Below are 13,295 nucleotides of genomic sequence, written 5' to 3'. Positions count from 1 at the left end.
AATACAACCTCTATATGCTTTTAATTCTTGATATACAAAACTCTGAAGAGTAGCAATACCTAAACATACAGCTGCATCTGGAGGCTACTCCTTGTCTACTTTGAAAAACACACAGCAAATTTTGTATCCAATTTTCTTTTCAAAACAATATACGAGAAAATTTATGGCAAGTCTAATTTGTGTTAGTGAAGACTTAAAACAGGTTGGGCTGACAGCTTTAAAACCCCCTGTGCGATAATCCAGCTTTTAATGTTAAACACTTTCAGCAGCTGGTTTCAAAATAGGCCTTGTCATCTTGTCACTTCTCATACAGATACTTCCTGCAAACAAAACCTCAGAGTTATCTTCCTCATTTTGAGTTTCCTGCTGGGGATTTATGGGTTCGATATGACCAGCCTTCTGTATTTCAGAGAACCAATGATATTGAAGAAGCTAAAAACATTTGCCTCATTACCAGTTGGTGGTCTGCTTACCTTCATCATCTACACATCGGACACCAAGGCTGAAGCAGGTGCCACCCTGCTGATCGGTTCGACTGTTACTGGCTACAGCCAAAGAGGTATGGAATTAATGATTATTGTCAAAAAAATTGATGTTTTTTAATTATTGGTGAAAATCTAATAATCAAATAATTGTTTTTAAAATTCACTTAGTCATGTTTATTTTTAATACCTTTTTATGAATGTAATGCTCATTAGGGTGAGGGATATTCGTGCTGGATTATGGAACACTCCATTTTTCTACACCAAGTGTCAGCATGAGGCATTCCCGGGTTAGGTACAATACAGGCTCAATCCAGAGTAAAGCTCCCTTAACTCTGCTCCAACAATATGCCTTGGCCCTAAACTCAATTTTAAAAGATACATTTTATGAAACTTAATTAAGATTGAAATGTACATTAATTACATAACAGACTTACTAAAAATTGGAAATAATATATAAAACTTTTTTTGCCCCTTAGAGAAATTTGTCTGAATCCTCTACAAAATTAACATAAGGGAAGAATATGACAACAAAGGAGAAGTTAGCCCAGAAATAACAACAGCAAATGCTGGAAACACTCAGCAGGCCAGGCAGCATCCGTGGAGAGAGAAACAGAGTTAACGTTTCAGGTCGATGACCTGATGACGAAGGGTCCCACACCTGAAACGTTAGCTCTGTTTCTCTCTCCACCGATGCTGCCTGGGCTGCTGAGTATTTCCAGCATTTTCTGTTGTTATTTCAGATTTCCAGCATCCGCAGTATTTTGCTATTGTAGAAGTCAGCCCAGGTTTGGCAATTATCTAGAATATTCTATTAGTGTAAATGTAAATAGCAATGGTAAAAAAAGTTTACAACGCTCTTAATTTTTTTACATTATATGATATATCTTAATAAGGATAAGTAAGGGAATAAAAACAAAATAACTAAACATTGTTGTCATCTATAGAGCTATACCCTAGTAAGATCTGCTGCCTTCAGGATAGGAGGGGAAAAAATTGGGAAAACAAATGCTTTTTAAATTTCATTACAGATCTTCTGGTGAATATGGACCATGCCAGAAAGCTCCTATTTAGAATTCCCAGGGAATAGCCTGCAAACATCAATGTAGGTAACTCTTAAAAATACCTCTTAAAACACCATGCAGCATGATATGGAGTAACTTTGTGTTTACTGTGCAACAACCTGACAGTAAAGTTGCTCAATTGTTTTTTAAATATATATATTACTGTGCACATTTAACATACATACAGTTATTTTTCTTCACAGATGATTCCGTATTCCTCCCCAGGATACTTGTGTGGCACTTCATTGCTCCCTCACTGATTGCACCAATACCTTGCTCTAGCCTTCGTATATGCACATTAACACAACTGTTGCCCCAGGACTACCTTCAGCCAGATGTACTGTTCCTGTACAAATATCATTCATATTTTCTCTCCTAACTAAGTTATTAAAATATAATTTTAAATCTCTGATAAGAACAAAGGATTAAAACAATTCCATAACTTATAACTACTTATAAAAACTGTTGGAACACCTGGAATGCTAGGCAATCAGAATCCATTGGCTTGTCATCTTTGTATTCAATTTGCACTAATGTTTCTCTAAGGTTGGGCAGAATAATAGTTGGGACTCCATCTTACAGTGTTTGTCTGTTTAATTTTATTTCAGATACCAAGGAATCAAAGATGAATTCCCAGTAACTTCCAATCCGTGACTCAACTGATCACAGCTTCTACACTGAGTGTATTTGACAAGCTGAATTCAGACACTCAATTCAAAACAGTGTCAGTTTGTCAAATACCCCAAGTGCAGAGCTGAAAGGCAACTGGACATTCTTCAGAGCTGAACAAGGCTTAGAGAAACAAGTACACAACTGATAAGGCTCCATTACCTGCATATATATGTGTATATATGTGTACACATATATATAAAATCCAGAGTGAATTAAGTACTCTCTGTTAACTGAATGGTTATGTGAATAGTTATTTTCATAATGTTACATTGAGTTTGTGCTTTTAAGGCAGGACGTATATTTTAAACCAGATACTCAACCTAAGAGTATTAGATTAAATCAAAGGGCATCATGTATGATATGAAGAGATAATGTTCATGACATCTTTAAACACATTAAGGCTACTAAAATGAAGAATAAATACAAGTTCTATTTTAGGCATCTATCCAGCACTTATTTGCCTGTATGAATAGCACAAGTATTCAGAGTCTGTAGCGCACACCAGTTCTCGATGATGACCACAGTTCTCATCCTTTTGCTGTTTCAATTTATCACCATCATGGGACCACTCCCACCGTGTAGCCTCTCCAGGTGGCACATTTTGAGCCATGAGATCAATGCCTCTCCATTGACTGACATAAATGGATTAGGCAGTCCCTGGCTCTTCTACTCTGGAAGGAAGTGCTCGATAATATTCACCAAAGGTCTAAGTCATCACATATCTGTTGCCTATTAACACTGTTAATTCTGAATCCACTGGGAAATAAGGAAGATGACAATATAGATACAGATGAGCCCACCTTAAGTCACCAGTGTTGAAAGGCTATATTTTTGCCATTATAGCATCCAACTGTCTCTTAAATAATTCCAAGGTTTTGCCTCCACTACAGTACCTGAAATTTAATTGCAAGTGCTGATCACTCTTTGCATGACAAGTGTAAGAGTTAAGTTAATAAGGCTATAATGAATGATCCCGATCATTTTTTTTAAAACTCCCTCCCTCGAAGGCACTGATTTTTGCTGCTGTGTGACTCTATGGAGACTGACAGGTATCTGGTACTTCACCCAATAGCCACTTTTCATGTGTACACCTGTTCAATGAGTATCGATCTGTATTTTGACTTCAGTAGACATCTCAGTTGAGTCCAGTCTGTTCTTCATCTGATGCTCAGACATTCACTATCCAACAGTACTCATTGGATAGCAATCAGCAGTAAGAACCTTGACTGAATGTTTTCCCCTCTCTAGCCTGTGGTACTGAAACCAATTACTTTACCCTACCACTGTAATGTAGAGAAACACGGCAGTCAATTTGCACACAGAAAGTCCCACAAACAGCAATGAGTTAATTGACCAGATAATCTGTACTTTTAGTGATGTTGGTTGAGGGATAAATATTAAACAGGACACCAGGAGAACTCTGTTGCTCTTCTTCAAATAGTGTATGGGTCTTTTACAGCCAGCTGAGAGGGTAGACACAGCATCAGTGTAGCGTCTCTTCTGAAAGACAGCACTTCTGGCAGTGCAGCACTCCCTCAGTACTTCGCTGAAGTGTCAGTCTAGATTATATGCTCAAAATCTTTCGATTGAACCCACAACCTTCTGACTCAGAGTCAAAATCCTACCACTGAGCCAAGGCTGATACCACATGCTGGAATAGGAAGCAGTGAGTTAGTTCCTCTCATAGCCTAGTAGGTATAGGTACAATCCAACTTCGCACCAAGCCATACAGATCAAAAGGACTCAGGTTTGATTCCACCTGTGCTGAGTTAGCTGATCTCATTTGGTACACCAAGTGTGGTGCTATAATTGCCGCTTCTGCCTTTGGGCTAGGGAGGGAAAAATTCACCTTGGGTTTCCACTCAGGTTCACTGCCTAATGAGCATTGCTGGAAAAAAACGTGTGACTGGATGTCAAGTGAACACAGGATTGGGCTCAACTGTGATGCCATCGACAGTAAATTAACCTGCTGATACTCACTGCTCAGGCTCACAAGTGAAGAATGAACACTTGGGTGCAGTATCAGAAGGTATCCACTGCCTTTCAAACCATACCTCAGCACCTTCAGGACAGGATGGGAGCACGGTGGCATAGTGGTTAGCACTGTTGCCTCACAGCGCCAGGGACCCGGGTTCGAATCCGGCCTCGGGTGACTGTCTGTGTGGAGTTTGCACATTCTCCCCGTGTTTGCGTGGGTTTCCTCCGGGTGCTCCGGTTTCCTCCCACAGTCCAAAGATGTGCGGATTAGGTTGATTGGCTATGATAAATTGACCCTTAGTGTTAGGGGGATTAAATACGTGGGGTTACGGGGATAGGGTGGGATATGTGTTGGTGTAGGGGTTACAGGGATCGGGTGGGATATGTGTCGGTGCAGGCTCGATGGGCCGAAATGGCCTCTATCTGCACTGTGGGGTTTCTGTGATTTCTGTGATTCTGGGGAAAGGCCTTATTGGTTCAGCAATGTGTGGCACCCATAGTCTGTAGGGTGTTTAGAACTGACGGATGTCACTAGTAGGTAGTCCATGTTTAGTAAATAAAATTGAAAAAGGTATTTCACACCTTTAAGTTTACCATTTGTAAGATTACCCCAAAAAAGAAGTTATTATTTCTTAGGGAAAAGCTTGGAATAAAACAGAAAATTCTGTAAATATGTAGCTGTTCCATCAGCTTCTGAAAAGAGAAAAGACAGGTTAACGTTTCAGGTAGAGGCCCTTTGTCAGGCCTGAAATTAGTTCTGATGCAGGGTTTCTGCTTTTGCTTCAGATATTCAGCATTACTGTTTATTTGTTCATCTCATATATGAAGTCTTCATAGATTTACCACAGTTTCTAAATTAGCAAATAAGGTGTTAATATATAAGTAGCAGAAATATATGTTAAAAAATAAACTCACTGCATATCTAAAGATAGAAAACTCTGCATTGTGCAAAGTGACACAGAACCAACACCTTGAGCCAAAAGTGAAAAACCTGTAAGTTTAATGAAACCTGTAATGTTAATAAAATCATATTTTTGACTCTAACACCATCTGTTCATTGTACTGTGTAAAAAAAAATCTGCAAGGATAAACACAATTGAGCTTTGTATCAGTGGTGCAAAGTAAAGTGACTCATTAACTTGACCACAAAGTTGAAAGACATTTCTGCATGAATGGCACATCTGCAAAGTGCAACTACACTGTTATATTTGATGAGTAGGTAGTTTTAATCATAGTTTAGAGGTTATTTTAGGAAATGCAGCTTCATTTTAAGTTTTACAATAAACACAGGAGGTTTCTGAAACTATTCTATATTATTCAAATACATAGGATTGTTATAAGAGTTCTGTGTTGAGGAAACCATAATTAACATGCTTGATTCCAAGGGTATGGAATAACAGAGTGGGTTATTTGAAGAGACTGCTGTTTTTGGAAATGTGTTGCTGGAAAAACAATTGCTCTCTACCATCAATGTTTGAGGGGAGATTTTCTGATGGCGACCAGGTTCCCCAATGGTTCAGCAGTTAAAGGCGCAGCACTAGATCATAAAGGCCAGAAGACCCCGCTTTAATGCCGGCTCTGTGCTAGGTTAGCTGGTCTCAGTCAGAGCAGCTGTTGGAGCATTACAATCAACTTCAGTGTCCTTGGGCTAGGGAGGAGAAACCTCAGCCAGAACTCCCACTCCGGATTGCTAACCCATGCGGGAAAGTGCATACATCTAAAAACAGAGTGAGAACAGGAGCAGGCTTGACTATGATCCCATCCACAATCAAATAGACTGCTGACAATAGTCTAGATTCAACCATGAAGAATAGCAACTGGAGAGCTGCTGTGCCATGGAACTGAACTCCTCTCAATATCTTGAGGAAAGAAAACTGGAATAAAAAGGGGAAAAACGATGTGTTGAGTATTTTGCAAACTAATTAAGTAGTTTTTTTTTTGCATGTCTACATTCATGCTGCATCCTTCGTTATACTTAAACAACTCAGCTCTCCAGCTCTTGAGCTGAAAGCATAAAAACTCTAAAACATAGAAGAGTGAAGGCAAGCTGTTGCAATTCTGTTAGCAAAAGGAGAAGCTGTGGGTTTCTGTAATCATTACACATAGACCATAACCTCAGGCCATACTGCTCAACATTTCCAACAGCACATCTCCACTGGAAATTGAGAAATGTTTGCAGCACCAGGATTTTGCACCTGTTTCCTAAATGTTTTACCAAACCACTGTGGTGTTTCTTCTAGATGCTGGAAATTGGTCAATATTCTGTGTAATTTATGAAGCTGTTCAGTTTGTACTAAAAGTTATTTGTAACTATTTCACTTTGTCAAGGTATAAAGCATTAGGTAGCTATATAGATAGAGTAAATGAGTGAAAATGAGCCCACAACTAGTATGCAAAGAAAATAAAATCCTATCACTTGAAGTGGGTGTGGTAGTGTAATGGCTATGTTGCTGGACGAGTTAAACCAAAGGTATTGGACTAAATAATTCAGATCAATGTCAGTTCAAATCCTACCATGAGAATTTGAATTCATTTTTTTTAAACATCTGGAAATAAAACCACTGATTTCAGTAAAAGTGTCCATGATGCTGTTGGATTGTCGTAAAAACCCAACAGGTTCACTAATTTCCTTTAGGGAAGGAAACCTGTTGTCCCTACCAAGTCTGGCCTATATGTGACTGCAGTCAGAAACCAACGTGGTTGACTATTAACTGCCCACAGAAGTGGCCGAACAAGCCACTCAGTTGTACCTTGGGCAACTAGGGATGAGCAATAAATGCTGGTCTTGGCAGCGACACCCACATCCAGAAAATGAATAGAAAAAAAGAACAACTCTTTAAATGTGTAAAGCAACAGATGTATCCTTGGACTAGTAACCTTTCACTATAAGAAAGGAGAATCCTGTAGTCCGCAGTGGGTGCCACTCACTGCAGCACCTTAAAGGGGCAGAGCTAGTGTTAAAGGGGCAGAAGCCTTCTGAAGGCCTCCAAAACTGTGCACTTTGATATCTCTGAATGAGCGTCCAAAGACCTGGTGGCATTAGAAGAGCATCAGAGAGGGTGAGGTGCCCAAAACTAGGTCTTCTCCCTCCTCCCTTGAATGGCATGTTCTTCCTGCTGCAAAAGTCAGAGTACCCCCACCACTCAGTATCAGTCTAGCTGTGGGTTGGCAGTATCGTGGCAGGAAGGCAGAGAAATGGGCCACTTTCCCAAGCCCAACCGCCCTGCAATCATTTAAGTAGGGCAGGGTGGTCAAAGGGCAGGCAGCTGAGATCCCTGCTCATGGGAGAATTGGGGGAGAATTTCTGTGGGTCAATTTAAGGGTTAGGGGCTCAGAGGTAGGCCTCCCAACCACATTTTTCCTGCTTCATTTCTCTAGCACAGCCCAGAAATGGACAGCTTTCCCGAGCAAAATCCTGGCTGGAGTCCCCACCCCAAACATTATCCTTTTCTTTCAGATGCTGACAAAGTGGCTGTATATTTGCAGCATGTTCTGTTTTCATTCCATATTTCTTGCATTTAGTTTTTTCTTTTTATCCCTGACTACTTCCATAATAGGTCACACTGATGGGAATGTTAATTTTAACACCTAGAGCTACCATATGAAAATCACAGTGGGAGTACGTGACTGTTTTTATCAATAACACCACCAGTCTAACTGACTTCACTACAAGCTTCCACATCACTTTTCTTCTACAAAAATTGAAATCATATTTTGGAGCATACAAATTACATGAAGCAAAGGAACTGGATCACTAACCGTTAAGAAATGGCATTGAGATATTCATAGATCTGTTTGACTTACATGAGAATTAGCCAGACAGTGAAAAGATCTTGGGTAGTAAGGGGAGGCCATGATTCAGGTAGTCTTACATGGAGTGTGGAAGGAGCAGGCTTGATTTCAAAGAAAAGAAAAAAGGACTTGCATTTATTCAGAGCAGTCAATTTGCTCACATCAATCTTCCACAAACAGCAATGTGATAATGATTAGATCATCAGTTTTGCTGATGTTGGTTGAGGGGTAAGTATTGGCCAGGAGACCGGGGATAACTTCCCTGTTCTTCAAAATAGTGCCACCTGAGAGAGCGAATGGGGCCTCAGTTTAACATCTCACCTGAAAGACAGCACCTCTGACAATGCAGCATTCCCTCAGTACTGCACTAGAGTGTCAGCCTAGATTCTTGTGCTTAAGTCCCTGGAGTGGGACTTGAACCCAAAACCTTCTGAGTTAGAAGTCGAGGGTGCTACCAACTTAGCCACGGCTGATACAGCTCATTCTTATGTAGAAATGGGACAGTAAATAAAACTTCCCAGCTACAAATTTTCACCATTCAAAAAGCTTCTCCAAAAGAGGGCCTAATGAGAGCAAGAGCAAAACAAATGTTAACTTTTGGAGTAGGTGTTTTTCTCAGTTTTACACATAAAAGGTGTGGTTTGGGGAGTGTGAACTCAAAGTTCTAAAAGTGGTAGCTGACATTGCCCCAACTTTTGTAGATATGCCCACAGAATTTTTTTTTACGAGACTCAGTGGCACAAGACTTAAGAGAAAAGCAAGGTCCATAATGACAGAAACTTTCTGCAGATGCAAAGTGTGCCACAAAACCACCAATTCCACAAATGTGACAGGTGCAGGATTTCTAAAAGCACATATGAATTGGGCCCAAAACACTTCTCTTCCTTTAAGCATTGGGGTTCTTCCATTATCTTTGATCTCAATGCCTGATGTGCTTTTCTTACTTTATTCTGACCATTTTGAACCATCTGTATTGACAAGGGCCTGACATAGAACCTATTCCATTCTCCAACACTAAGATTCTTCACCTTGAGGAGTACAAAAAGTTAAACCTTTGGGAAAAATAAGAGAGCAGGCAATGCTAGAGACGGATGTTTCATTTTATTTTGCAGTAGATATTATTGAGCGATCTGAAAAATGATCAATGTAAGGGCACATCTAAGTCAACATATCTAAGATTCTAATGAGATGATCATCTTTGCATTAGGGTCAGAGAACCACCATCAACTTCTAATCTCTCTGATGGTCAATCTGAGGGGCGCAGTGCACAATGGGCCTTAGCACTTCTCCTGGAATGTCAATAATACTAAAAAATACACTTTAAGGCCTGATTAGTACGTGTGAACTTGTTGGGTTAGCAGAACTGCTCAAATAGTAAAGTGCCTAAACATGTCACAGACATATTTGAACCCAAATATTTTCCCTTTCCTGTGGAGATTACATTTAATCAGTCTTGATAAATTTTCATCTGGACACAGCTGCAGTTCCACTTTGCTTTACATTTTGACTGTTTTACATTTTAATAAATTTAACACTAAATGTTAAAGCAGAATCATTGCACGTTTAACTTATAATGTGGCAATTAAGTCGAAAAATATTGTTATTTCACAACCAACTATACTATGTGATCAAAATAATGAACAAGCATTCTCTGTATCAGAGGTAGGTCATGTCATAATAGCTAGTTTCTGCTATCTGTCCATAGCAGTTTTATTCGTGACTTCCTCTTCTAGCAGAACAGAGTTTCAGCAAAAAGGGATGTGTGGTGGACTGTTGATACAGATAACTATATTTGGAATGGATGTTGGAAAGTTGGGTAATGCAGAAAACAGTTTTCTTTTCCCTTCTCACCAGTCCATATCAAATAAAATAGCATTTTCAAAGTGGAGAAACCTGGAGTGTTCTTATACTTTTTTTAATATTTCCAATCCTGATAAAGAACCTTCAAATTCACTTCTATTACACTGTTTTGGTTTTACGATCAATGCAAAATTAGTGCCAAGCTCACTGGTAATGCGGCAGGCTTGTGTTGGTACTGGAGAGTGCTTGCTTTGTTTGAGTTTGTGAGGCCAGCTCCTTCTAATTTTAGTAGGCTCCCTCTACACGAAAAACAAATTCATAACCAGCAGCATGAGGGAGGGGTAGGAAATTCAGCAAGAGACTGTTGCTCACCCTTAAAGGCTTTTTGGCTTGAAACATTTTCTCTGTTAAAAAATAAACTGCTGGCTGTAAAACAAATGGCTACATGTTTAGCAGCAAGGTCTTGGAGTTCATGTTGCAAGAAGAGCAGCAAAGGATGTTGGCCTCTTTGGAGCTGAAGGTTACCCTCCTGTGAAAATAAAAGTGCAAGATTCTTGGATCAAGTTTACCCAATGAGTGGATGCAGGTCTGTAGGGCTAGGTAGCAAATGAGGAAAATGTCCGCAGGTATCAGGGGGATGGATGGTCAAGGTAAGTGTACCCACCTTTGCACACAAAATTACTATTGGAGTAGCGCACACATGGCACAAACTAAAGTTATGAGCTGCAGAACCCTCAGCAGTGGCAGAGCCAGTGGAGGGAGTCGGGCGGGGGTGGGGGGAGGCGTCATGACACAAATGGCACCGCTGTGTTATGGCTGTGCTGTGCCAAGTCGGCCAAATCTGGACTTTGACCCCTCTAATCTTTTGACCTTAGCTCCGCTCCTGACCCTCAGGGAGGTAGCATTCAAAGCACGGAGCCTCCCCTTGTTTACACACACTTTTATTGCAGAAAGAAGCTGTACATAGAATTTAAAGCACAGAAACAGGCCATTCGGCCCAACTGGTCTATGTCAGCATTTATGCTGCACAAAAGCCTCCTCCCACCCCTCATCTAACCCTTTTAGCATGTCTTTCTCTTCCTTTCTCCCTCATGTGTTTATCTAGCTTCCCCTTAAATGCATCTATGCTATTCACCTCAACTACTCCATGTGTTAGTAAGTTCCACATTCTAACCACTCTCTGGGTAAAGAAGTTTTACAGTAATAGTTTTTGTGGGACAACCAACAACTTGCACTGTGACACATAAATGTTGAAAAGCGTGATCTGAACTAACACTGCAATCAGAAACTACACTGTAATGGACTCAGACAAGGATGTAGGCTGGTCATAGCGGCCATCCAAGTGTTCTGCCAAGTTCTAACATTTGGATGCTGTAAAGTCCGCGCCTCAATAATACACGGACTTCAGGAGAACAGTTTAACAGGTACTTTACTGAACAGGAGGGCACTCTTTTGTTTGGACCCAAAAAAAACAACAAAAAAAACAAATTGGACTGTAAATAAACAAAAGTTCAACTAAAACTTAACAAATCAAATTAAAATTTGGTTTTCCGGGTTGATGATGCACTCCAGTCCCCGCGGCACCCACCGGTCGTGGAAATACTCAAGCGTGCCAGCAGACACCGCGTGCTCCATCTCCAGGGCCACCCGGGCGCGAACATGGCCGCGGAAGAGAGGCAGGCAATCCGGCCAGACGACCCCCTCGACCGCCCGCTGCCTGGACCAATTGATGGCTCTTTTAGCCAGGCCCAGGAGCAGGCCTAGAAGGAGGTCCTCCAACCTGCCCGCTCCCCTCCGCACCGGGTGACCGTAGATCAAGAGCGTGGGACTGAAGTGCAACCAAAAATCGAGGAGCAGCCCCTTCAAGTAGTGAAAGAGGGGCTGCAACCTCTCACACTCGACATAAATGTGAAACACGGACTCCTCCAGGCCACAAAAAATGCAGGAGGCCTGGGAGTCCGTGAACCTACTTAAAACCATAGTGCACGGGACCGCTCCGTGCAACATCCTCCAGGCCAAGTCCCCGATGGAACAAGGGAGGACTCCCACGGAGAGAGCCCTCCATTGGGGACCTCCGCCTCCACCGGTCGGCAAGACGCCACACCAAGGCGTGTCCGGACGGCAGACGAAGATGGCAAAGTGGAGAGTGTGCAGGAGCAGCCCGTACAGGAAACCCCTCCGCGCGGAATGAAAAGGCACGGAGGGTATTTCCTCAAGACGGCTCAAGTTGTGAGGCGCCGGTTCCCGAGGGGAGTTTCGGGGCCGAACGCCAGTGAGGAATTACGTCCAAACGGGGGTAAGCTCGGACGGGATCGCCCCACATGCTTGAGCCGCCTCGATACACCTACTGGAGTCGGGGCCCAGTGCCACTTTCACCGACTCGATGGCTTCGACAGTGAGCCGGACGTTAGCCCAGGACAGGCGCCGCGCCAGCTCCTCCGGCGCCATCCAGCCCGCTCCTCCACCATTGAGCAGGTCCCTGACTCTGGTCACCTTGCCAGGCACAGCCCTGCCCTCCGCCAGCCGCCTGAACCCACGGTCATGGAGGTGCGGATTCCTGAGCAGCGGCTCCCGAAGGAGAGCCGCCGCTCCTGACGGGGGAGAGCTCCGCCTGGAAGCGACGTAGTTCCAAACCCATAGCAGTTCCTGGTAGAAGACAGGCAGCTCCCGCAGGCTGGCACGCCTGCAGCCTACTTTCGCAAACATGAGCTGCGTGTCGTAATTGAGGCCGGGCAGCTGGCGAAAGAAATACGTCGCCAGCGCACACCATCTCGGAGGATTCTCGATGTACAGGTATCTCTGCAGCGTCTGAAGACGGAAAGCCGCAGCCTGGGTGCGAAGGCACACCAGCGCCTGACCGCCCTCCCTAAGCGGGAGGCTCAGAACCGCGGCAGAGACCCAGTGCTCCCTTTTGTCCCAGAAGAAGTCGATGAGCTTCTTCTGCATCTTGACGACAAACGCAGGGGGAGGGGTCAAAGTGACCAACCGGTACCACAACATGGCAGCCACCAGCTGGTTTATGACCAGTGCTCGACCCCTGTAGGACAACATTCGGAGCAGTCCTGTCCAGTGTCCTAGGCGAGCGGTGACTTTGGCCTCCAGCTCTTGCCAGTTCGCCGGCCAGGCGTCCTCGGCAGGGCTAAGGTAGACTCCCAAATAGAGGAGGTGCGTGGTGCTCCAGGCGAAAGGCCTGAACTCCTCCGGCAGGGAGTCCACCCGCCACTGACCCACCAGGAGTCTGGAACATTTCTCCCAGTTGATCTTGGCGGAGGATGCGTCCGAGTAAATCTGCTGGCATTCCCGCATCCTCCGCAAGTCAGCGGGATCCGTGACCGTGAGGAGCACGTCATCGGCGTAAGCCAAGAGGACAACCTCCACACCCGGCCCTTGCAGAGCCAGTCCCGTCAACCTCTTCCGCAAGAGGCGCAGGAAAGGCTCCACGCAAACGGCGTATAACTGACCGGACATGGGGCATCCCTGACGCACCCCACTCCCGAAGCGAAGGGGC

At 43.3% G+C, this 13,295-nt stretch overlaps 1 long non-coding RNA gene across 1 annotated transcript; it reads left to right on the top strand.

Moving 5' to 3' along the window:
* The first annotated feature begins 468 nt into the window (after positions 1 to 468).
* On the top strand, positions 469 to 5,239 carry LOC147125184 (uncharacterized). The gene is made up of 3 exons (XR_015079730.1): positions 469 to 559; positions 1,514 to 1,587; positions 2,155 to 5,239. It is a non-coding gene; the product is annotated as an uncharacterized LOC147125184 (long non-coding RNA).
* Positions 5,240 to 13,295: the final 8,056 nt, after the last annotated feature.

This window comes from Somniosus microcephalus, chromosome 1, assembly GCF_052327205.1.
Source record: "Somniosus microcephalus isolate GS21.2 chromosome 1, FLI_Smic_1.0, whole genome shotgun sequence".
Classification (NCBI taxonomy): Eukaryota; Metazoa; Chordata; class Chondrichthyes; order Squaliformes; family Somniosidae; genus Somniosus; species Somniosus microcephalus.
This window is presented reverse-complemented; position numbering and strand designations above follow the sequence as displayed.